Raw genomic sequence first — 23,678 nt, 5'->3', positions numbered from 1 at the left:
ATTTCAGTGGCTTAAAATGAGTGTGCGTTATTACTCATGAATCTGTAGATCACATGGATGGTTCTGATCACCTGGGCTAGATTTGGCAGATTTCATCTAGGATAGCTCATAACATCGGTGGTCACCTGGCAGATTGTCTGGAAGCTGGCTGGTCTATGGTGGCTTCTCACATTTCTGGCTGTTGGCTGGCTCTCTGCTGGATGATGGAGGGTGACTGAGGCACATGTCTCTCATCATTTATCAGGCAAGTCTGGGCTTCTTCACATGGTGGTGGCAGGATTCTTAGAGAGGTAGTAGAAACAAGCAAGGTCTCTCGAGGTCTACACTTGGAACTGGCACAACATCACTTCTGCCACGTTCTGTTGGTTCAAGGCAAGTCATGAGGCCAGACAAGATTCAAGATGTGGGAAAATGAGCTCTACCTCTTGATGGGAGGAGCTGCAGTGTCACATTGCTAGGGGTATGGATACTAGGAGGGGTGGAGAATTGGGGCGATTGTATAAGCATTTTACCATACAACATGATGCTGCACAAGTCTATTCATCCCTTTGAATCTGTTTCCTAACCTGTAAAAATGGCTAGGAGAGTAACAATTCTTTTTGAGACAATTTTGAAGATTAGGTAAAATAAACTGTGTAAAGTGTCTGTGGTAGTGCCTTAATATATGCCAATATGTGCTCAGTAAATGTTTATTATTATTACTTACAATGATTAGGTATTCTATATTCATGACTAAAATACTCATAATAATCCTGTGATGCTGTCATTATTTCCTTCTTATAGCTGAGGAGACAGACTGAATTGCTTAAGTTACCAATATGCCAAGGTTGGTGGTAGACCCAACGTTGAACCAAGGTTTTTTGTTTTTGCTTTGAAAACCTAATACTGGCCTTTGACAGCCAGTACAGTGGTAAAACATGGGGCCTCTGGAACTGTTAGAGTCCTTGTCCCAGACCTTACTAGCCTTTCAGCCTTGGGCACATTACTTAACCTCTTTGTGCCTCACTTTCTAGGAAAGGAGATTGCTTACCTCCCACCATTGTTGGTGAGGATTAAATGAATTAATATACATTGTTTAGAACTACGAGCACAGGCTAGGTGGGTACTCTATATGTTATTCCTTTTCTTCTTCTTATTACCCTATGCTGAAAAACCTTTCTTGTTGCAAATAAGAAAAACCTTTCTTATTGAAACTACTAAATGAGGCTGAAGTTAATCACCCTTTTCTTTTTAGAGCCATCTAATTTTTTCATGAAGTAGTATTAATCTTTATGGTTAGTTTCCTAATATAGTAATTATGGATTTTACTGATGTGAATTGGTTATATGGGGACATTTCAATTTGAGGAAAAACTATTCCACGGTACTTTGTCTTTTTTTTTTTTCTCCATCTCCTTCCTGAGCTTTTCTTGCACAATGTCATTCATTTCTGTGGCTTCTGTTTAATGTTGGTTACTCTCAAATCAACATCTGAAGTTTGACCTCACTCCTGATTTTCATTCCTTAATTGGTTTTTTTTCCTCTCTCCAGTTAGTTAATAAATTTACTATTTCTGTTATCTCTCACACTCTTCTCCTTTATGCTTATTGCTTTTGGTTTAGTGCAGATTCTTCTCATTTTTTTTTTTTTATCTGACCTTATTTATTTGTTACTCTTAGAACATCTTATTTTTGACTGGACTCAGAGGTAGAAGCTTTCAGAGAGGACAGCCTCCCTCTCTTGGTAGTCTCTTCCTGGCATTTTTCTTTGGCCTCCTTCATTCTCTTGGCCAAAAGTTTAGCATATTCTGCAGCCTTTCTTTATTTTTCTTGGTACGCTGTTCCTTCAGAGCAATATGCTGATGTTTGTGTTGCAGAACACGTGGAATAACAAACACTGAATCTTGTGTGCCTTGGTCCTAGGTTACTTACCCTCTTTGTTTAGGGGCTTTCTCACAACACACTGGTGGACATGATCTTCTCTAGAGAGATTGAAAAGTTTGCGAATTTTAGCGATTTTGGTCCCGAGTCGACGAGGCGCAGTAGTGTCAGTGACTTCAGGAATATCCTTCTCTCCCTTTTTTTTTTTTTTTTAAATAATGACCAAGTTGAAAACACTTGGACTGGTGTCCACAATGCAACCCTGAACAGATTTGCACTTTCTTTCTCCAGTCTTCCTTGGTCTGTAACAGGACTGCCCCTTAGTAGCAGATGGACACGGCCATGGAGACACCCTGATTCATGGGAAACCTTGTTTGTCGTTCCCACCAATGATTTCGACCACATAACACTTCCATTCTTTACCCAGAGCATTAGCAGCAACTTCTGTGGCCATACACTTCTCATAAAAGGTACAAAGTTTGCATTCATTGTCCACTTCAGTGAGTTTCTGGCATCTAGTGGCTGGGAAAGAGATATTCAGTTTCATCCTGAAGCAGCTGACCAGCTCCAAGGTGCTGCAAAAAAGAGCTCATCATTTTTTTCTTAAATTAGTTTAGAAGCCTCCTAGTCAGTCTCTTAACTCCATTCTTACCTTTTCCCAGTCCATCTTCCAGGGACTGTCAAAATAGTTTATGTAAAGAACATTTGATCATTTTATTCGTTTGGTTAAAATGTTAACTTCACATTGCTCGCAAGAAAAAATAAAGTTGAGCGTTCAGGGCTCTTGATGAATCTGTCTCTGCTTCCCTCTCCAGCAGAATCTTTAGTTACTTTGCCACAGAATTTCTGATTTCTGCTGTGTGAAATTATCCAGGACTGTTATATTCTCTTGCATGTCTGTGCATCTGCGTGTGCTTTTAATTTCATGTGAAATCCTCTGCATATGTTTGTTCTGTTGGCACACTTTGCGCATCTTTTTAAAGATTTAGCTCAAGTGTGATTTTTCAGGGAAGGTTTCCTTATCCCTACTACATACTTTCAGACTCCTGATTCTTTGCCTGGATTGGTATATGAGTTATTATAGCTTTTATCTCATTGGTGTTTTTAAACATCCTTTTTTGGATATAATTCACATACAATACAGTTCACTAATTTAGTGTACAGCTCAGTGGTTTAGTATATTTACAGAGTCGTGCATCTGTTACCACAGTCAATTTTAGAACATTTCATTACCCCGCAAAGAAACCCACACCTTTTAGCCAACACCCCCTAACGTCTCATCTCCCTTCCCCTCCACTCTGCAACCACTAATCTGCTTTCTGTCTCTATAGATCTGCCTATTCTGTACATTTCATATTAGTGGAATCATTTAATATTTGGTCCCTTGTAATTGGTGTCTTTAACTTAATGTTGTCGAAGTTCATCTGTGTTGTGGTATATGTCAGTACTTCATTTCTTGTTATTGCCAGATATTCCATTATATGGCTAGACTATATTTTATCCATTCATTAGTTGATGGGCATTTGGGTTGTTTCCACTTTAGCTATTATGAGTAATACTATAATGAGCATTCGTGTAAAAGTTTATGTGCAGACATGTTTTTATTTCTGCTGGATCATATGTTAACTTGGTTTAACTGTTTGAGGAAAAGCCAAAGCTACAGCACCGTTTTACATTCCTACCATCGGTGTATGAAGGTTTTAATTTCTCTACATCCTTGCCCACACTTGTTATTGTCTGTCTTTTTGATTATAGCCATCCTAGTGGGTGTGAGCTGGTATCTCATTGTGGTTTTGATATGCATTTCCTGATGGTTAATGATGTTGAGCAATTTTTCATGTGTGTATTAACAACTTGTGTATCTTTGGAAAACTGTTCAGATCCTTTGTCCATTTTAAAATTGAGTTGTGATAGTTCTTTGTGTACTCTAGATACAAGCCCCTTAGCAGATACATTTATGTATATGATTTACATAAATTTTCTCCCATTCTGTTGGTAGCTGTTACATTTTCTTTTTTTTTTTCTTTTTAAATTAGATTTTGTTCTTTTTTTTTTTTAAACTTTGGGTTTATTTATGTATTTATTTATTTATTTATTTATCTATCTATGGCTGTGCTGGGTCTTCGTCTCTGTGCGAGGGCTTTCTCCAGTTGTGGCGAGCGGGGGCCACTCTTCATCGTGGTGCGCGGGCCCCTCATCATCGCGGCCTCTCTTGTTTCGGAGCACAGGCCCCAGACGCGCAGGCTCAGCAATTGTGGCTCACGGGCCCAGTTGCTCCGCGGCATGTGGGATCTTCCCAGACCAGGGCTCGAACCCGTGTCCCCTGCATTGGCAGGCAGACTCTCAACCACTGCACCACCAGGGAAGCCCTGTTATGCTTTCTTGATGTTACCCTTTGAAGCGCGAACTTTTTTTGTTTTTGTTATTAATTCCCTCTTATCCTTGTTGTATTCAGAGTTGAGCCCAGTCTCTGTCCTGCATTGCTATAGTCTTGACACCTAAAGGGATCCAGAATAAGCTATCATGGCATAAAAAATATTTTGAGAAGGCATTTGAGTTCCTGAATTCTCTTATCTGCCTAAAAGCATAGCTTCCCCAAAGAACTCAATTGTCATAAATACCCTTCCTGGAGCAGCCAGGGAAGATTGACTCTTAGTACTGGAGATGAGAAGTCTCCACATCACACATAAACAGACATAGTCACAAAACTTCCCTGTCTCCCATTTGTTCTTGTCAGGGCCCATTTATCTTTTCAAATAGTCATTTGTTTTCCTATCAATGCCCTTCCCCTATTAAGATGCTATATAAGGCTCAGATTTTAAATGTCTCCTTGAGTCACATTTTTCTGTGAACTCCTATACATACATACATTAGTAAAAGTCTGTCTTTTGCTAATTTCTTGTATGGGAGGAAAAAATCTGTTTCCTCTATCCATCCTAAATTCATTGGCTGGGACCCTACGTATTAGACTGACAAAAGAACAATGCATTTTTAGAGAAGTGACAAGGCGAAGGAAAAGGACATTGAGTTTCTAAGGGTGGCAAACTTTGGAAAGTTAAATATACGGGGAATTAATGGAAGATAAGGGCTACTTAGTAAAGTTAAAATGTTTAAAAAATTGAGACTTCCCTGGCGGTCCAGTGGTTGGGACTTGGCCTTACAGTGCAGGGGTGCAGGTCCAGTCCCTGGTCAGGGAGCTAGGATCCCACATGCCTCGTGGCCAAAAAAGCAAAACATAAAACAGAAGCAATATTGTAACAAATGCAATAAAGACTTTAAAAATGGTCCACATCAAAAAAATCTTTAAAAAAAGTTTTAAAAATTGAGATATGATTGACATATACCATATTAGTTTCAGGTGTACAACGTAATGATTTGGTATTTGTATATATTGTGAAATGATTACCACAGTAAGTCTAGTTATAGTTAACATCCATCACCACACCTAGTTACACATTTTTTTTTTTATGGAAAGAACTTTTTAAGATTTATTCTCTTAGCAAATTTCAAATATACAATGCAGTATTATTAATTATAGTCACCATGCTGCACTTACATCCCCATGACTTATTTTATAACTGGAAGTTTGTACTTTTTGACCACGTTCACCCATTTTGCCCACCTCACCCTCCAGCTCTGGCAGCCACCAATGTAATTTGTTCCCTCTATCTGTGAATTCAGTTTTTTGTTTGGTTTAGATTCCACATATAAGTGAGATCATACAGTATTTGTCTTTCTCTCTCTGACTTATTTCACTTAGCATAATGCCCTCCAGTTCCATCTGTGTTGTTGCAAATGGCAGGATTTCCTTCTTTCATTTAATGGCTGAATAATATTCTATTGGAATTAAATTTGGAATTGAATTCCAGCTTTGTCAATTACAGGAGTTATGACCTGTGGGCTATGGACATGTTGTTTCTATTAATTCTTTCTTAGCATGAACCTCATATATTTCAGGGTTGCTGGAAAGATGAGTAACACCAAGTATTGAATACGTAAAAGTAATTTATGTAGTTTCTGGCAAATAGATGCTCAATGAATGTTAGTTTTATTCTTTCATTTACTATGTAGTTAATACAATAATTTGGCAATCTAGAAGTAGACTTTTGTTTTCAAAATACTATTTTCATAATGTTCTTGCCTGCAGCCAAAGACTTCCTTAGTAGTTACATCTTGAGTTCTAGAAATATTTCAAAGTGCTAAGTTAGAACTGGCAATTACTTTTTTTATTTAAAAAAATTTTATGTTTTAAAAACACAAATGGAGGTCATGCTGTATGTATTGTTTTGCCTTTTCAATTAAATGATGTTATTTTGGACTTTGATCTGGGTCAGCACATAAATTGCATCATCACTTGTAGTTTTGTATGTTTATACCAAAAATTGCTTAACTTTGCTGTTGTAGGACATGTAATTTTACATACTTTTCTGTTATACTCGTCTCTGCATGTAAATATATTAAAAAAAAATGTAGCCCATGTTGCCATTGCCTGGTATCTTGGGGTTCAAACTGGCATGTGGAGAAGACAGAGTCAAGGAACTGGGATAGAATTAGAGTCAAGAGCAATAATGGAACCATACCGAAAGCCTTCTCTACTTTGGGATTACTATTTATTTCCCCAAGACAATAAACTCTTTTTGTTGTTGAATGTAGTTGGACTAGGAAATTTTGTTCCTTGACACTTCACGAATCCAAATGGATACTGTGAGCACTCTTTTTTTTTTTTTTTAAATTTATTTATTCATTTATTTTTGGCTGTGTTGGGTCTTTGTTGCTTCGCGTGGGCTTTCTCTAGTTGCGGCGAGCGGGGGCTACTCTTCATTGTGGTGTGCGGGCTTTTCATTGCGGTGGCTTCTCTTGTGGAGCACGGGCTCTAGGTGCGCGGGCTTCAGTGGTTGTGGCGCGAGGGCTCAGTAGTAGTGGCGCCCAAGGGCTTAGTTGCTCCGCAGCATGTGGGATCTTCCTGGACCAGGGCTCGAACCCTTGTCGCCTGCATTGGCAGACGGATTCTTAATCACTGCACCACCAGGGAGGTCCCTGTGAGCACTCTTATCTTGCACTTGTCTAAGTGGAAATGCTCTAGTGTTTTGTAACTAAGTTTAATTATTTGCTCTTTACTTCTGAAAGGTACTGTTCATTGTATTAAAGAATCTCTCCTCTTTTCCTGATTTGTTCTGAGAGAGATTTATATAAATCAGGAATAGGGAGTAGTTTAATTTAGATGATCTTGTGTTTTTTTTTTTTCTTTTGCCTGTCAATATAATTCATTCATTAATAGATTCTCTGATGTTGACAGTCTTTGCTGAGAGAACTCGTTTGCAAGACAGAGATTGTACACTAGTGAGAAGTGAAATCATGTGCATATTTATTATTTGTCTCAGCTAAAACAAATTCCTGATCTATGGTCGAACCACCTGTGTATCAGTACCTCTGGCTTGGAGAATTGCCATATCCCCATCAGTTTAAATCTGTTTTACTGTAAACCATGTATTTATTCTCTAGGGAGATGGAGTTATTCTGATTATCTCGGCCAGTTAGGGCCTATTTAATGGAGTTAGATATTACTGCTACCCTAAATTCATTGCAGCTACATTATCAAAGAGGGTTGTAATGGTTGTAGGGGAGGCAGGCACATACCCACATTGTTTTGGGTATCTTGACAGTGTGAAAATATGAGATAAGTAAGAGATATAAATATCTGAAAGGAAGGGACCAATGTGGCAAACAGTGTGGTTAGCTTCTTTCTTGCAAATGGAGCTCAGGTTTGTTACATGTGCTTGGGAGGAGGCTGGTCCCTAGTGAACCACAAGGGTTAAATAAGAGTAGTTTAAACCAACTGTGGCAGTTTCATTTCCCTTGCTAGCATCTGGTTTAATAATGGTGTTATTACCTGTTTCAAGTTTTGCTAGTTCATTGTGTGTAAAATCCTTCCTTATTGTGGTCTTAATTTTTATTTTTCTCATTACAAAGGAGAGAGGGGACAACTTGTCAAGTGTTTAATGGATATTTATTCGTGTTTTGTAATGCACCTGATATTGACGCTGTTTTCCTGTTTGGTTGTGTTTTTCTTCCCTATTTGTACGTGTTCTTTGTATATTCTGGTTACTAACTTTAAAAAAAAGTTGAGTTATAAATACCTTCCCCCATATTGAGGTATTAATTTTAATGTAGTAAAGATTATCAATTTTTTATTTCATGGTTTTTTTAAAATTTATATTTAGTTTGGTTTAAGAAATCTTTCCAGACTTGGGTAATAAAAAATGTCTCTTGTTTTAAACCTTTGTCTTTCATTTCATTTCACTGGGGATGCTTTTATTTTTTTTCCTCATCAGTAGTGGGATAGGGATTGAAATCCATTTTTTCCTTTATGAATATTCAGATTCCTTTGTTAAAGAGTCCATCTTTTCTGCATTGATCTGCAAAACTAACTCTATCACAATCAAGTTACCATATGTGTGTAGGTCTATTTTTAGACTCATTTCTGTTCCATGATCTATATGTCTATCCTCACTGTAATAACTTACGCTTTCTGTTAGGGCAAATTCCTCCCCACTTCATTTTTCATGTGTGTTTTAGCTTTTTGCACATCTGAATAATTTTAAAATCTGGTACTAAGGTCTTTCAGGTGCTCTGTTGACTTATTTATTTATAAGATACTTTGGGGGAGAATTGCCATCTTTATGATATGAACATAGTATATCTTTGTAAGCATTTAGATTTTATATAATGTTTTTTAGTAAGGTGTTACAGTTTTCATCATATAGGTCTTAAACATGTTTGGTTAAATCTTTAAAATGTACCTTGAAATATTTTTTTTTTGATTTTAATTTACATTTTCAGTTGCTTTGACTGGTGTATGGAAATGCAGTAGATTTTTGCATACTAATCTGCCTACCTTATTAAGCTTTTTGTTTTCCAATATTTTGCTGTTTATCAGTTTCTACATAGCAAATTATATCACTTGCAAATAATGAGACTGTAGTTTCTAATCCTTATACACTGATTTCCTTTTCTTAGTGTACTAGCTAGAATCTTCTGGTAAATATTAAAGAGCGGTAGTGGTAGTGGAATTATTATTATTTTTTGGCTTTAGAGGGAATACGTGATACGTTTCACCATTAAGAATGATGTTTGTTGTTGGTTTTTGGTAGATAAGCTTTATTTAGGTAAGCATATTTTCTTTTCTTGTATTTTTAGCAAATGGGCATTGATTTCTGCAGGTGTTGAGATAGTTTTCTTTCTTCCTTCAGTGTGTTGATGTGGTAGATCATGTTGATAGATTTTTCTGGTTATAAACCAACCTTGCATTATTAGGATAAACCCAAGTTGGTCATAAGATAGCTACACTGTCCAATATAGAAGCCACTAGCCCCATGTGGCAGTTTAATTTTAATGAGAATTAAGCAAAATTAAAATCCAGTTTCTTAGGCATACCAACCACATTTCAAGTGTTAATTGTAGCTAGCGGCTATGATATTGGACAGTGCAAATTATAGAACCTTTCCACTGCAGGAAGTTCTGTTGAGCAGTGCTGTGATATAGCTGTCTTTTAAGATACGTTGCTGGAGTTATGTGGTTAATCCATGTATGTATGTTTGCTTATGAGTCTTTGTAGTATTTTTTGATTTTCATGTCAGGGTTTTATTAGTTTCACAGAAAGATGGAAAATATTCTCTTTGTGTCTGTTTTCTGGAAGCTTTTGTATAAGATGGAACCATTCTGTTCTTTGAAAATTTGAAACAGCTCATTAAGCCTGATGTTTCGTTTGTGAGAAGATTTCAATTTTCAGTTTCTTTAATGATTACTGGTCTATTTAGATTTTTAAATTTCTTCTAGAATAAGGTTTTGTTATTTATGTTGTTTTTCTAGGAAATTATATCACCTGAGTTACCAGATTTATTGGCATAAAGCAGGGGTTCAGCAAACTATTGCCCACGGGCTGCCTGCCTCTTTTTGTAAATAAAGTTTTATTGGAATACAGCCACACTCATTCATATTGTCTGTGATTGCTTTAGTGCTGTAAGTGCGGAGTTAGGAAAGAAGGTATGAGCCATAAGCCAAAAGCATTTATTGTCTAGTCTTTTAAGAAAAAGTTTGCCAATCCTTGGCTTAAAGTATTCTTTATCATGCTTTTAATACCCATACTAATGTCTGTAGTTACATTCTTTTTTTATTCCTAATGTTAATTTTAAAAATTTCTATTCTTGATCAGCCTTATCAGAAATTTGCCAATTTTTGGCTGTTTAGGTGTATTCTCCTAATTAACTTCTGCTCTTTTTTTTTTTTTAGAAATTCACGTTCTTTTATTTATTTATTTATGACTGTGTTGAGTCTTCGTTTCTGTGCGAGGGCTTTCTCTAGTTGCGGCAAGTAGGGACCACTCTTCATCGCGGTGCGCGGGCCTCTCACCATCGCGGCCTCTCTTGTTGCGGAGCACAGGCTCCAGACGCGCAGGCTCAGTAATTGTGGCTCACGGGCCCAGTTGCTCCGTGGCATGTGGGATCTTCCCAGACCAGGGCTCGAACCTGTGTCCCCTGCATTGGCAGGCAGATTCTCAACCACTGCGCCACCAGGGAAGCCCAACTTCTGCTCTTTATTATTTTTTTTCTCTATTCTTTGGGTTCATTTTTGTTTTATTCTGATTTTCTTTTCCTGGCTCCTTAGGTTTCATGCTTAACTTCTTTATTTTAACCCTTTTTTTCTTTTCAGTATAAATATAAAAGGCTCTCAATTTTCCTTTCTATACTACTTTCCCTAATTACTACAAGTTTTGTATCTATTTTTTCTTACATCTGTGTTATAATTATTTGTGTGTTTTTACATTTCCTAACACATGGACATATTTATCTTTTTGTTTTCTACTGGTTGATGACATTTTAGTCAGAAAGATGTGGTCAGTGAGATTTGGATTCTTTTGAATTTGTTGTATACTAGATTGTCCTTAATTTTTCTAAGTGTTATATATTGTGCTTGAGAAGAATGTGTAAGGGTGCAGGGTTCTATGAATGACCAACAAGTCAAGCTTGTTAATTATCTTATTTAAGTTTTCTATATCTTTGTTAATTTTTCTAGTGTATAATCTGTCAGTAGTGGAAAAGGTGTTAAAACTGTTTGTACTCTGTTCATGGATATGTCAGTTTATCCCTGTGGTTTTATCAATTTTTGCTGTATTTTAATGTTGTTTAATAGTTCATATAAATGTAAAATTACCTTCCTGGTGATTTCACTATTTTAATTATTTTGTGATGACTTCTTTATGATGATGTCTTATAACATTTTATGTTTTAAAATCTGTTTGGTCTGATAATAATCTAGGTACCCACTTTTCTTTTTCTTGTACTTTCCATTTTCTGTTCTGTGCCCAACCTTTCCCTTTTCTGTTCTGTGCCCAACCTTTCCCTTTTCTTTGCTTGCTTTTATTTCTTTTTAAAGATTTGTTTTCATTTTACCACAATCCATTTCTTTTTCTTTTTTTTTTATTGAAGTTTCTTTTAATTGAAGCAATTTGACATGTAACATTGTGTAAGTCCGAGGTGTACAGCATATTACTTTGATACATTTATATACTGTAATATGATTGTTGAAGTAGTGGTACTAATCACATTACATAATTATAGTACAACATTATTGTCTGTATTTATTATTCTGTGCATAGATCTCTATGGCTTATTTACTACTTGTTACAAGTTTGTACCCCTGAACACCATTAGTCTTATCCCCCATTCTTTCTACCCCATGCATCCCCTGGCAACCACCATGTTACTGTGTTTTTTATAGGTTTAACTTTTTGGATTCCACTTATAAGTGATAACATGTCTTTCTCTGATTTACCTCACTTAGCATAATGTGCTCACGTTCCATCCATGTTGTCGCAGTGGCGGGATAACCTCCTTTCTCATGGTTGAATAATATTCCTTTGTGTATATATACCACCTCTATTTTATCCATTTATCCATTGATGACCTTTGGGGTTTTGTAATATCCTTTATTATTTAATAATAATAATATATTATTATTGTGAATAATACTGTGATAAACATGAAAGTGCGTGAATTTTGTCAAAATCCTGTTTTCATTTCCTTTGAGTATATACTCAGAAGTGTAATTGCTGGATTGTATGGTAGATCTATTTTTTTTTTTTTTTTGAGGAACAGCCATGTTGTTTTTTTGAACAACCATGTTGTTTTCCATAGTGCTTGGACCAATTTACATTACCACCAACAATTTATAAGAGTTCCCTTTTCACCACATCTTTGCCAGCACTTGTTGTCTCTTCTTGGTTATTGCCATTCTAACATGTGTGAGGGGATATCTCATTGTGGTATTGATTTGTATTTCCCTGATGATTAGTGTGATGTCAAGCATCTCTTCATATGTGTGTTGGCCATTTTGATGTTCTTTTTGGGAAAATGTCTATTTTTTCTGCCCATTTTTTAATTAGATTTTTTTTGTTATTAAGTTGATTAAGCTCTTTATATTTTGTATATTAACTCGTTATCCAATATATGGTTTGGGTAAATTTTCTCTCTGTACGTTTTGCTGTTTCTTTTGCTGTGCAGAAGCTTTTGAGTTTGATGTAGTCCCATTTGTTGATTTTTGCTTTTGCTGTTTGTGCTTTTGGTGAAGTCTAAAAAATCATTGCCAAAACCATTATTGGTGAGCTTCCTCCCTACGTTTTCTTCTAGAAGTTTAATGGTATCAGGTCTTGTGTTTGTCTTTGATCCACTTTGAGTTAATTTTTGTGAGTGGTGTTAGATTGAGGTCCAGTTTCTTTGTTCTGCATGTGTTTCTCCAGTTTTCCCACCATCATTTGTTGAAGAGACTGTTCTTTCCCTATTGGGTATTTTCAGTTCCCTTGGTGAATATTTGTTGACCTTATATGCTGGGATTTAATTCTGGGCTCTTTATTCATTGGCTGATGTGTCTGTTTTTGTGCTTGTATCATACTCTCTTTATTACTATGGCTTGTGGTCTAGTTTGAAATCTGGAAGTGTGATATCTCTGGCTTTGTTCTTTTTTTCTCAGAATTGCTTTGGGTGTTTGGGATCTTTTGTGGGTCCCACAAGTTTTAGGATTATTTCCTCTATTCCTATGAAGAATAGCCTTTTATTTGATGGGGATTGTGTTGAAACTGTAGATAGCTTTGGTTAGTGTGGCCATTTTAACAGTGTTCTTTTGTTTCATGAGTGTGGGATATCTTTCCATTTGTTTATGTCTTTAATTTCTTTTAGCAGTCTTGTGGTTTTCATTATACAGATCTTTCACTTCCTTGGTTTAATTTATTTGTAAATATTTTATTATTTTTGATGCTATGGTAACCTGGATAGTTTTCTTTCTTTTTCAAATGCTCCATCATCAGTGTAAAGGACTGCAACTGATTTCTGTATGTTGATTTTGTATTCTGCACTTTACTGAAATTGTTGACTAATTCCAACAGTTTTTTTATGTTTTTTTTTTTTTTTGATTCTATGTGTAAGATCATATCAGCAAATAGCAACAGTTTTACTTTGTTTCTAATTTGGATGCCTTTTATGTGTTGGTCTTGTGCAACTGTTTTAGCTAGTACTTCTGGTAATATACTGATTAGGAGTGGTGAGAGTGGGCATCCTTGTCTTGTTCCGGATCTTAGGGGAGACACTTTCAATTTCTCTCCATTGACAATATGGCCTTTATGTTGAGGTATAGTCCTTCCATACCCAATATGTTGGGAGTTTTCCTCATGAAAGAATTTTGCATTTTGTCAATAATTTTTCTGCAAATATTGAAATGATCATGTGATTTTTGCCCTTTATTTTATTGATGTGATGTATTACACTTATTGATGTACATACATTAAATCATCCTTTACATACCAGGGATAAATCCCACTTGCTCATGGTGTAATATGCCTTTGCATGTATTCTTGAATTTGGTTGCTAATATATTGTTGACAATTTTTGCATCTCTATATTTATCAGGAATATTGATCTATATATTTTTTTCCTGTGGTATCCTTATCTGGTTTTGGTATCAAGGTAATGCTACCTTCATAGAGTGAGTTAGGACATTTTCCTTCCTCAGTATTTTGGAAGAGTTTGAGGAGGATTGGTGTTAATTCTTCAGTGAAGATGTCTGGTTCTGGAGTTTTCTGTATTGGGAGATTTTTGATTACTGATTCAATCTCTTTACTCATTGTTGGTATGTTCAGATTTTCTGTTTCTTCTTGATTCAGTCTTGGCAGGTTGTATGTTTCTAGAAATGTATCCATTTCTTCTAGATTATGTTGGCATAAAATTGTTCATAGTAGTCACTTACAGTTTTATGTATTTCTGTAATATCAGTTGTAGTATTTCCTTTTTGGTTTCTAATTTTGAGTCCTCTCTTTTTTTTCTTAGTCTAGCTAAAGGTTTGTCAATTTTGTTTATGTTTTTGAAGAACCAGGTCTTAGTTTTGTTGATCCTATTGTTTTTCTGGTCTCCATTTTATATTATTTCCTTCCTTATGCTAACTTTGGACTTGATTTGTTGTTCTTTTTCTAGTCCCTTGAAGTGTAAAGCTACGTTATTTATTTGAGATCTTTCTAATTTCTTAGCATTTGCATTTATTGCTATAAATTTTTCTCTCAGAACTGCTTTTTCTGCATCCCACAATATTTGATATGTCGTTTTTGCATTTTCATTTGTGTTGAGAATTTTTATTTCCCTTTTGATTTCTTTGTTGACCCAGTGGTTGTTTAGAAGTGTATTGTTTAGCAGCTACATATTTGTAGGTCTCCTCAATTTTTTCTTGTTTATTTCTAATTTCATGTCATTGTGGTCAGAAAAGACAATTGGTATGGTCTTAGTCTTAAATTTGCCGAGATTTGTTTTGTGGCCTAAGGTAGGATCTGTTGTGGAGAATGTTCCATGTGCACTTAAAAAGAATGTGCATTCTGCTGCTATTGGATGGATTGTTCTCTATATGTCTTTTAAGTCCATTTGTTCTAGAGAGTGGTTCAATTCCAATGTTACCTAGCTGATTTTCTGTCTGGATGATCTATCCATTGCTGTTAGGGGGCTATTGAAGTTCCTTACTGTTACTGTATTGTCTCTTTCTCCCTTAAGATTTATTAGTATTTGTTTAACATGTCCCGTGCCTAAATGTTGGGGTTGTATATATTTACTTTTGTTATGCCTTGATATACTGATCCCTTTATCATTATGTAATGACCTTTGTTGTCTCTTGTTACGCTTTTGGCTTGAAGTCTGCTTTGTCTGATATAAGTATGGCTACACCTGCCTTCTTTTGGTTTCTGTGTGCTTGGAATATCATCTTCTGTCCTTTCACTCTGAGTCTACATGTGTCTTTAGAGCTGAAATGAGTCTCCAGTAGGCAGAGTATAGTTGGGTCTTGTTTTTTTATCCATCCAGCTATTACGTGTCTTTTGGTTGATGAGGTCAGTCCATTTACGTTTAGGGTGATTATTGATATGTAAAGATTTACTACCTCCATTTTATTTTTTGCCTGCTGGTTATTTTGTCTTTCCATTTCCTTTCTTACTGTTTTTGTCTACATTTGTATGTGGTGGTTTTCCATGGCGATTTGCTAAGTCACACCCCCCCCCCCCTTTTTTTTTATGTTTTGTGTCTCTGCTCTAGATTTTTGCTTGGTGGTTACCATAAGGTTTACATAACCCACTTCATAGGTAAATAGTCCTTTTTCTGTGGATAGCAACTTATTTTCATTCACCTATAAAGGTTTCAGCCTTTTACTCATCTTTCTTTATAATTCTGATGTCATAAACTATCGTTTCATATTGTGATTTCATTACCAAGTTGTAGTAGCGATAGTTATTTTTAATGTTCTTTTCCTTTAACCTTGATGCTATAATCAAGTGTTTTATATATTTTTGTAAAGAAAGTAAGTAACAGTTTTCTAATCCTATTTATCACCTTAGAGTTTTGTGTACTTTTGTCTTTTTGTTTCAGTTTAAATTGCTCATCCTAACATTTCTCGTAAGGCAGGTCTAATGGTGGTGAACTCACTTTTGTTTGTCTGGGAAAGCTTTTATGTCTTCTTCATATCTGAAATGTAATTTTGCTGGATAGAGTATTCTTAGCTGGCAGTTTTAATGTTTCAATACTTTGTCATTCCATTCTCTCCTGGCCTGTGTAGTTTCTGTTGAAAAATCTGCTGATAGCTTCATTGGGGTCAGAGAAGGGGTTCCCGTCTTTTTTTTTCCCCTGGCTGCCCTTAAAGTTTTTTATCGTTGACTTGAGAATTTTAACATAATGTGTTTGGAGAAGGTCTTTTTGCATTGAGATAATAAGGTGTTGTATTAGCTTCATGGACTTGTTTTATCCAGTTCTTTCCCCAGGCTTGGGAAGTTCTCAGCTATTTTTTCTTCAAATATAATTTCTATTATCTTCTCCTTCTGTTTTTCTGGTATACCCATTAATCTTACATTGCTTCTCCTAATCGAGTCTGATAGTTCTCATAGGGTTTCTTCAGTTTTTAAAAACCTTAGTTCCTTCTTCTCTTCACCTGAATTGTCTCTGTTCCTATCCTCAACGTCACTTATTCTCTCTTCATCTGATCTGCTTTATTTCCATTGCTTTCTAATGCATTCTTCATCTCATTTATTGAGTTCTTCAGCTCCAGAAGTTGTTTGGTTCTTTTTTAGAATTTCAGTCTTTTTTGGTAACATACTCCTGTTCATCAATTTTATTCATCAAGTTGTTATATTGCTTTTTTGTGTGTTTTCTTATAGCTTGTCAAATTTCAACATAATAGCTGTTTTGAATTCTTTATTGGTCAGATCACACTATTCCATGTGTTTGTGTTTGGTTGCTGGAAAATTGTCATTCTTTTTGTGATGCAGTGTTCCTTTGATTTTTTTCATAGTGTTTGATGACAAGTGTTTCTGTCGTTGCATTTGAAGTAGTGAACACCTTATTTAGGCAAGGCTTTGTTTATTTTGAGCCTAACAGTTTAGTAGGTTGGTAATTAGGAGTATTTTGTTTTCTAGGTGACGCTATATAGCACAAGTTCTTGTTTTTTCTTACCACCACTGACTCTTGGCTAAGGTTGGGAGCCTGTGCATAAAAAAAGCTGGCGGAGAAAAAGGAGTGGCAGCAGAGTGGGAAGAGGTGTGTGCTCAGCACTTGGGGCTTTGAGGGTGCCCACAGCCCAGTAGGGTGATCCTGGAGTTGGGGTAGCAGGGGTGGGGGGTTGCTCAGAGGTCCATGGGTCCAAATATCTTGCCAGAATTTAAGGGCAGATAGCAGGATACACTTTCCCTCAGTTTTCTTTACCATCTTCCCTTTTGTGTCCCTACCTCCAGTCACTGTGGTCTCGCCTCAGAACAGTGGGTTCCTCCAGCTGCAGAGGCTGGGCAGACCTCTGCCTTCTCTGCTAGAAAGGTCTTGTTGACCTTCTGCTGGACCTGTCACCACCTCCCTTGCTTCCCAGCCTCTTGCAAGGTCCTGTCCACTCACTGTTGGGTGAACAGATGTTTGGATCTCTTGGGTGTCCTGCTGTGCTGTGCAGAGGTGCTTTTTTTGGGTTATGGATGTTCTGATTAGCTGTAAATCGAAGGGGAGTGATAAGAGGAATGACTCATGCCACAGCGATGCTGATGTCACCCTCTTTTTTATTTCTTTTTGGTATGGAAGTCTCTTTTTATAATAAATTGGTACTCTGGAAATTCTATCTTGCATACTTAAAGTTAATTTTAAGATGAGTACCTTAGCCTTTTTTAAAATTGATACAAAAAGTCTCTTTTACTCTGATCAACAGCCTCCCCCCTCCCAACTTTCATGATAATGTTGCCCAGCATTTTAGGCAAATGAGACTTGTTACTGTGTACAGTGCTTGTTTGTATTCTGCTTTCATGTTGACAGTTTCTTCTTTCTTTTTCTTTTTTATTAAAGGTGATTTTAAGCTTCTATTTATTTATTTAGGCCGTGCCACATGGCCTGTGGGACCTTAGTTCCCCGACCAGGGATTAAACCTGTGCCCCCTGCATTGGAAGCTCAGAGTCCTAACCACTGGACTGCCAGGGAATTCCCCTACAATTTCTTTTTTTTTAAAAATTTCTCTTACCAGGATTTCACAGTTCTCTTTGTATCTTTCAGTATCTCTTAAATTCCTTTTAAATTTCTTTTATGTTTGTCTCTTAGTCCTGCATTTTAGGTAGTTTCTTCAAATTGCTGATTTTTATGACTCTATCCATCTTTAATCTGTTTAACTGGTCCAGTGAGATTTTGAAATCAGCCATTACTTTTCATTACAGTTTTTTGGTCCCCCCCCCCCCCGTCTTTCTGGTTATTCTCAGCAGCTCTTCCTGCTAGCATATTTTGTAATTTCATTTTTAAAAATTTCTTCAACATTTCATCCATTTGGTGATTAAATTTTAATATCTGAATTCAGTGGTGCATGCATCTCACATGTGGTGTTCATTTCCTTACGTGTTTGGTGATCCTTGAGTAGGACTCAAGTTTTGTTGAGCTTATTTAATACTTGGGAAATTTGGGAGACTACATTGAGAAGGTTTTTTTTTAAGTCCACAGAGGATTTGCTTTTATATCTGCTAAGGTATAGGATTTATTATATTCTGGGAACTTTCTAGGGTTCATGCTTAAAGAATGACTCTCAGGTTCAGCTTTCCTCCTTATAACCGATACAGTGTTGATATGGACATTTACCCTCTTGCATCTCCATGTGCATACTGCCTACTGCCCAAGTTTCAACTCATTCTATTTTTATGGGGATGGAGAGGTGGGGAGCATGGAAGTGATGGAGCATGGAAATGTCCTTGTATATTTTTCTTTGTATGAGTTCAGTAATATGATAACAGTGTTCTACTGGATCAGTTGGGCCCTTCATAACATATAGACTATATTGATACGGATGTTCAGTTTTTTCAGTTGTGCTTGTTGGGCTCTTCACTGCTTCTGGTGATATTTAGTTCTCTCTCCCCTCTTCCCTTCCAGTTTGGACTATCATGCTCTCAAGTCACTAGAATTCTCTTGTTTTACTATTGCTACTTTTCATACAAGCTTACTTCGTTTATTATATGTAAGTATCCACATTTCATTGACGGTACTAATTAAAAATTTAAAATGTATTTCTGTTGTGTAGTTATATTAACTTTGTTTGGCCTTTTTGCTCTGATTCTCATTTTGTGTACCTCTTTTGGACTCTCTGAGTCTCCTGATGTGCTTGTTGGTTTTTCTTTATGCAGTTATATTTGTAAATGGAATTCTAAATTAGTCATTATTGGTAGCAGGTGTGGGCTTCTTTAGCAGTTGTACAAATCAGGATTATTTTGTCTGGATGGGTCCTTCCAAGGGAATGGGTAGCTGTAGTTCTTTCTCCGTGGGTTATCCCTAGTATTGTAAATGAACTGAGACAGGCTTTAAAAATAGGGTTATTTTTAGGGTATGTGGGCTGGGAGCACATTGGTAGGGCTTGTGTCTCCTGTGAACAAGACAGATGGCTGTGAGAGCATTTGGGTCACAAAATCCCAACTTGATTTATCTTGCAGTCTATGCCAAGTCAGGAAAAGCTCAGGTGCAAAGTCTTTACCTATCTTAATTTTGTTTTGGTTTCTGGTGGACTTTCAAAATCCTATTGTCTGGGGCTTCCCTGGTGGCGCAGTGGTTAAGAATCCACCTGCCAACGCAGGGGACATGGGTTCGAGCCCTGGTCTGGGAAGATCCCACATGCCGCGGAGCAAATAAGCCCGTGCGCCACAACGACTGAGCCTGCACTCTAGAGCCCACGAGCCACAACTACTGAAGCCTGCACACCACAACTACTGAAGCCCGCGCACCTAGAGCCCGTGCTCCACGACAAGAGAAGCCACTGCAATGAGAAGCTCGCACATCGCAATGAAGAGTAGCCCCTGCTCGCCGCAACTAGAGAATGCCCACGCTCAGCAACGAAGACCCAACACAGCCAAAGATAATATATAAATAAATAAATAAATTTACTTTAAAAAAAGTCATATTGTTTTCTGTGTTCTTTGAGCTGAGGTTATTAGCAGGAATTAGGAAAGGAGTTGCTGTAGAGGTAAGAGTATGCTGTTGGAAGATTCTGTTTGCTTGCTTGTTAATTACGGTGGCCCAAACCTAGGGAACTTTTATCTTCTTGTCTTCATTCAGTCCCCCACCCCCTAATTCTGAGTTGGGGTGGTTTACTGAGTCCTGGTTTTGCTTGTGTTGACTATCAGTGTTGTCAGTGATCTTCTGATTTCTAACACTGCTGCCATTTTTTTCCCTTAGTTTTCATTTCTTTGGCCATTTTAATGGATTCGGGGAAGAGGAGAGAGAAATGTTATTATGAAGTTGACCACTGTAAAATCAGAAACTACTGAAAAATATTTAAAGGTTTACTCTTATTTTCAGGTTGAAAAGTTCTTTCTTAACTAGAGATAAGATTTTGATGATTTTATTTTTTTACATTCATCTCTTATTCATGCAGATCACTCCTTCCTATTTCCTCCTTTCTCCCCATGTCTTTTCTGTTGTTTTTGTTGGGTTTTCAGTGTGCACTGTGAGGTGGAAATCTTAATGGGTTTTGTTTGTTTGTTGTTTTATTTCCAAATAAGAAATTTGTTCTTTCCTTTCTCCTCTCCTGACTCACTTTAAAATATCTATCTATCTATCTATTTATTTATTTCAGGTTGAGAAATCATTGAGGTAATTTCTTAGGTCAGAGTTTTATAAACCAAGTTTCAATTTGTATAGAAAATCTCAGAATGAATTACACACAAGAAGAATATTATTTAATGAGATTTTTTTTTAAAAAGTGTATTTATGTACTGGGTTGTATTGCAGGTAAAAAAAAGTTTGAAAGTCATTGTCCTAGCTTTAGGCTATGGATTGTACCCTGTGCATCCTTGAAGAATCCGTTATTTAAATAAGATCTTCAATAAAGCGATTGAAGGTCAGGAAAGGCCTTTTCCTCTTCTCTGCAGCAACCTAAAACTATTTGTTGAAGCCTAGTGGTTCCAGTGAATACTGTTACAGGTGTGGAGGAGGTAGGCCAGACTGTGGTTCTAGGCTACTCATCAGCTACAAACAGAGACTTCTGCTTTTTAGATATTTTATAAGTTAGAATATACGGTGGGAGATTTCGTTTGAAAATAGAGCTCAGCTGCTAAAGAGTGTTTGAAAACCATTGTTAGATAACCAAGGTTTTGAAACTAAATTAGGCCTTGTCTTTAAATAAACCAACATAATACAGGTAACATTTGGATTTTTTTTTTCTTATTTAATCATTGTATTCAACCTTTAGTTTTGTCTCCTGCTTTTCTAGAATGAAATGTGACAGTGAGCAGCCTGTCATCATCCTACTCGTTTTTGCTGTGTTTTCAGTCTTCACAGTTTATTTTCTTCACCCTGTCACCAGTGAAGATAGGATAAAGATATTGCACCATGGTGCAATTTACAAATGTCTGTGAAAATCCCTTGTAAACATACAGTGAGAGGTTCCCAGAAGTTCTTGGTTCACGGTGCCCTTAGCATTTCATTATTTTTTCATAGAGGCAAAAAATAATATCTAATAGGTACAGATAGCTTAATAAGTATTTATGGTCTAAGAATTACTTTTTCATTGAAAGAAAAAACATTTCCTTTTTATTATTAAATAACGACAGTTACTTATTGATGGATTATGTGTGTCTGTTGGGCATGTGCAAGTTCTGAAGTCTTAGAATTAGATTAGACACTGCCACCTGCATTTCCTATTTTATATTGATTTCCGTGCAGTACTTTTTATCACATCCACTGCCCTAAACCCAGTTTCTCAAAGATATGGTAACCATCAAAATGCATTTAGAATGATCTCACGTTGAAATGGAACTCCTTCGAGCTAGTAGTTCACATGGTATCTGACAGCTCTTGAGAATTGCTGTGTTTTCCTTGATAATTAAAAATATCCCACAGTACCTGTGAGTTTGCTATGAAATCTAGGGTGTTTGAGAAGTCTTGGTGCACAGTTTGGTAACTATAGGTGTAGTGCTTTACAGTTTATATAGTGTTTAAGCAAATAGTTACTATCTACATTTTCTAGAAGAGAAAGTGGAGCCATCTTTGTAGGATAAGCTATAGATATTTTGCACAAGGCTAATCTACTGAGCTGTCTATTTGCATCTCAGAAGACAGTCTGTATTTTAAAGTTTATTTCTGATTGGTATTTTAAAAATGTAGTTCATTTTCTGTGAGTTTTTATCCTTTTAGTGGAAGAAAATTTGTTTGCCAGGGGATTGAAAAGAAATATCTTCTTTCAAAGTGAAAGATAATAAAACCATTTTCTGTATTGACATTTTTTCTGTTGCAAGCTTGTTTTCCTGAGAAAATTTAAAAGAAAGTGATCAAAAATTAATTTTCAAGTAAGTAATTGAGTAACTGCATTAATGGATCTGTGAAGAACAGGTCATATTTAACCAATATTGTTGGAGAGCTGAATAGTAAGAATTGCAGATAACTAGTACGAGCATATGATACAGTAGGATAATAGAATTGTAGAGTTTTAGATCGGAAGAGAGGTGGAATGAGGATGGAGATGAGAATTGGGTCTTCTGATGGAATTCATTGCATCATCTAACTGAATTGAATTCAGTTCACTTCCTTTTAGGATCTTGCAGTGGGAGGTGGAGGGAGATTGGTTGGGAGGGAGGGGGGAAGGAAGAGGAATGCTTTGTGAGAGAGAGATTGTGATTTTATTCTTGTTACAGGCAGAGGTGTCTTTGACAGTTAAGAATGTTTGCATTCTTGGCTCCTGCCACAGTATAAAACCTTGAATATCTGTTGCTTACTCTTCATTTGAAAGTTCAGTTTTAAGAAAAAAATGTTAATTAATAAGAGCTGGAAGGATAGGCAGTTCTTAATACCTATAGATAATTGGTTTGTTTTCTTTCTTTAAGGATTGGTTTTTAAAACTATTACCAGTACTTTGAAATAACACATCTGTAAGAGTACTGTCTTCAGTCCCAAGTTCAAATCATGTCTATATTTCATCTTTATGTACAGTAGGAATAATTTTGAATTCTCTATTTCCCATTAATTTAGATCTGTACATATATTTCCATTTTATTTCACTTCTTCCCAGAGGTGCTTTTAATTTTGGTGTATGTTGTAGTGGTGCTTGTTTTACAAAAGTGTCATTATTATACCCATATCTGCACACACATACACATTTGAGAATAATGCTTTTCTCACTCCTCAGTGTTAGTATAGATGAGTTGATACAACTTGTTCTATGTAATGACTGCATAATATTCCACGGTAAAGGTTTACTACATTTTTTTTAGCTGTTTCCTTGTCGATTTCATTAGGTTTTTTCCATGTTTTTTCACTATAAACAGCGCTGAATTAAAATTCTTACACATTTATATCACATTTTCATTCAACTGTATGTGGGATAGAGTTGGAAGAGAGGGATTGCTGGGTTGAAGGGAATATGTCATTAAAATTTAATAGATATAATTATTACGTTTCTTTTCAGACAGGCTGTAATAATTCACATTTCCAACAGCATCTGACAAATCAGTGGTTTTCAAATTGTTCCCTGGGGACTTTCTTGACAAGAAGAGTCAAGGGTATTGGGGTACCCATCCCCCAAATTCAACCAGAGCAGTTCTCTTTTAATCTGTTCAATATATTGGACATTGCTATAAAATATTGGTTAGAAGAATGAGTTTCATGATTAAAATAAGCCTTGAAGAATCATTGCTCTGTGTAGTTAGATTTTTTCCTAGATCAAATTAGACATTGAGATCACTGATATTTTGGGTCCCTTATATTTTGGCTCCCCATTCCTGTAGAGTGTTTTTACTGAATCATACTTTAAGTAG

The 23,678-nt window shown here is 36.3% G+C and overlaps 1 protein-coding gene and 1 pseudogene across 6 annotated transcripts in view; one reads left to right on the top strand and one right to left on the bottom strand.

The window, feature by feature from the left end:
• Positions 1 to 23,678, top strand: part of PDS5B (PDS5 cohesin associated factor B) — a 201,005-nt gene that overhangs the window by 29,718 nt on the left and 147,609 nt on the right. The gene's annotated exons all lie outside the window — the stretch shown is intronic.
• Positions 1,664 to 2,405, bottom strand: LOC103005418 (40S ribosomal protein S6-like; annotated as a pseudogene).

The sequence above is a fragment of the Balaenoptera acutorostrata genome, chromosome 18 (genome assembly GCF_949987535.1).
Source record: "Balaenoptera acutorostrata chromosome 18, mBalAcu1.1, whole genome shotgun sequence".
Taxonomy (NCBI): Eukaryota; Metazoa; Chordata; class Mammalia; order Artiodactyla; family Balaenopteridae; genus Balaenoptera; species Balaenoptera acutorostrata.
This window is presented reverse-complemented; position numbering and strand designations above follow the sequence as displayed.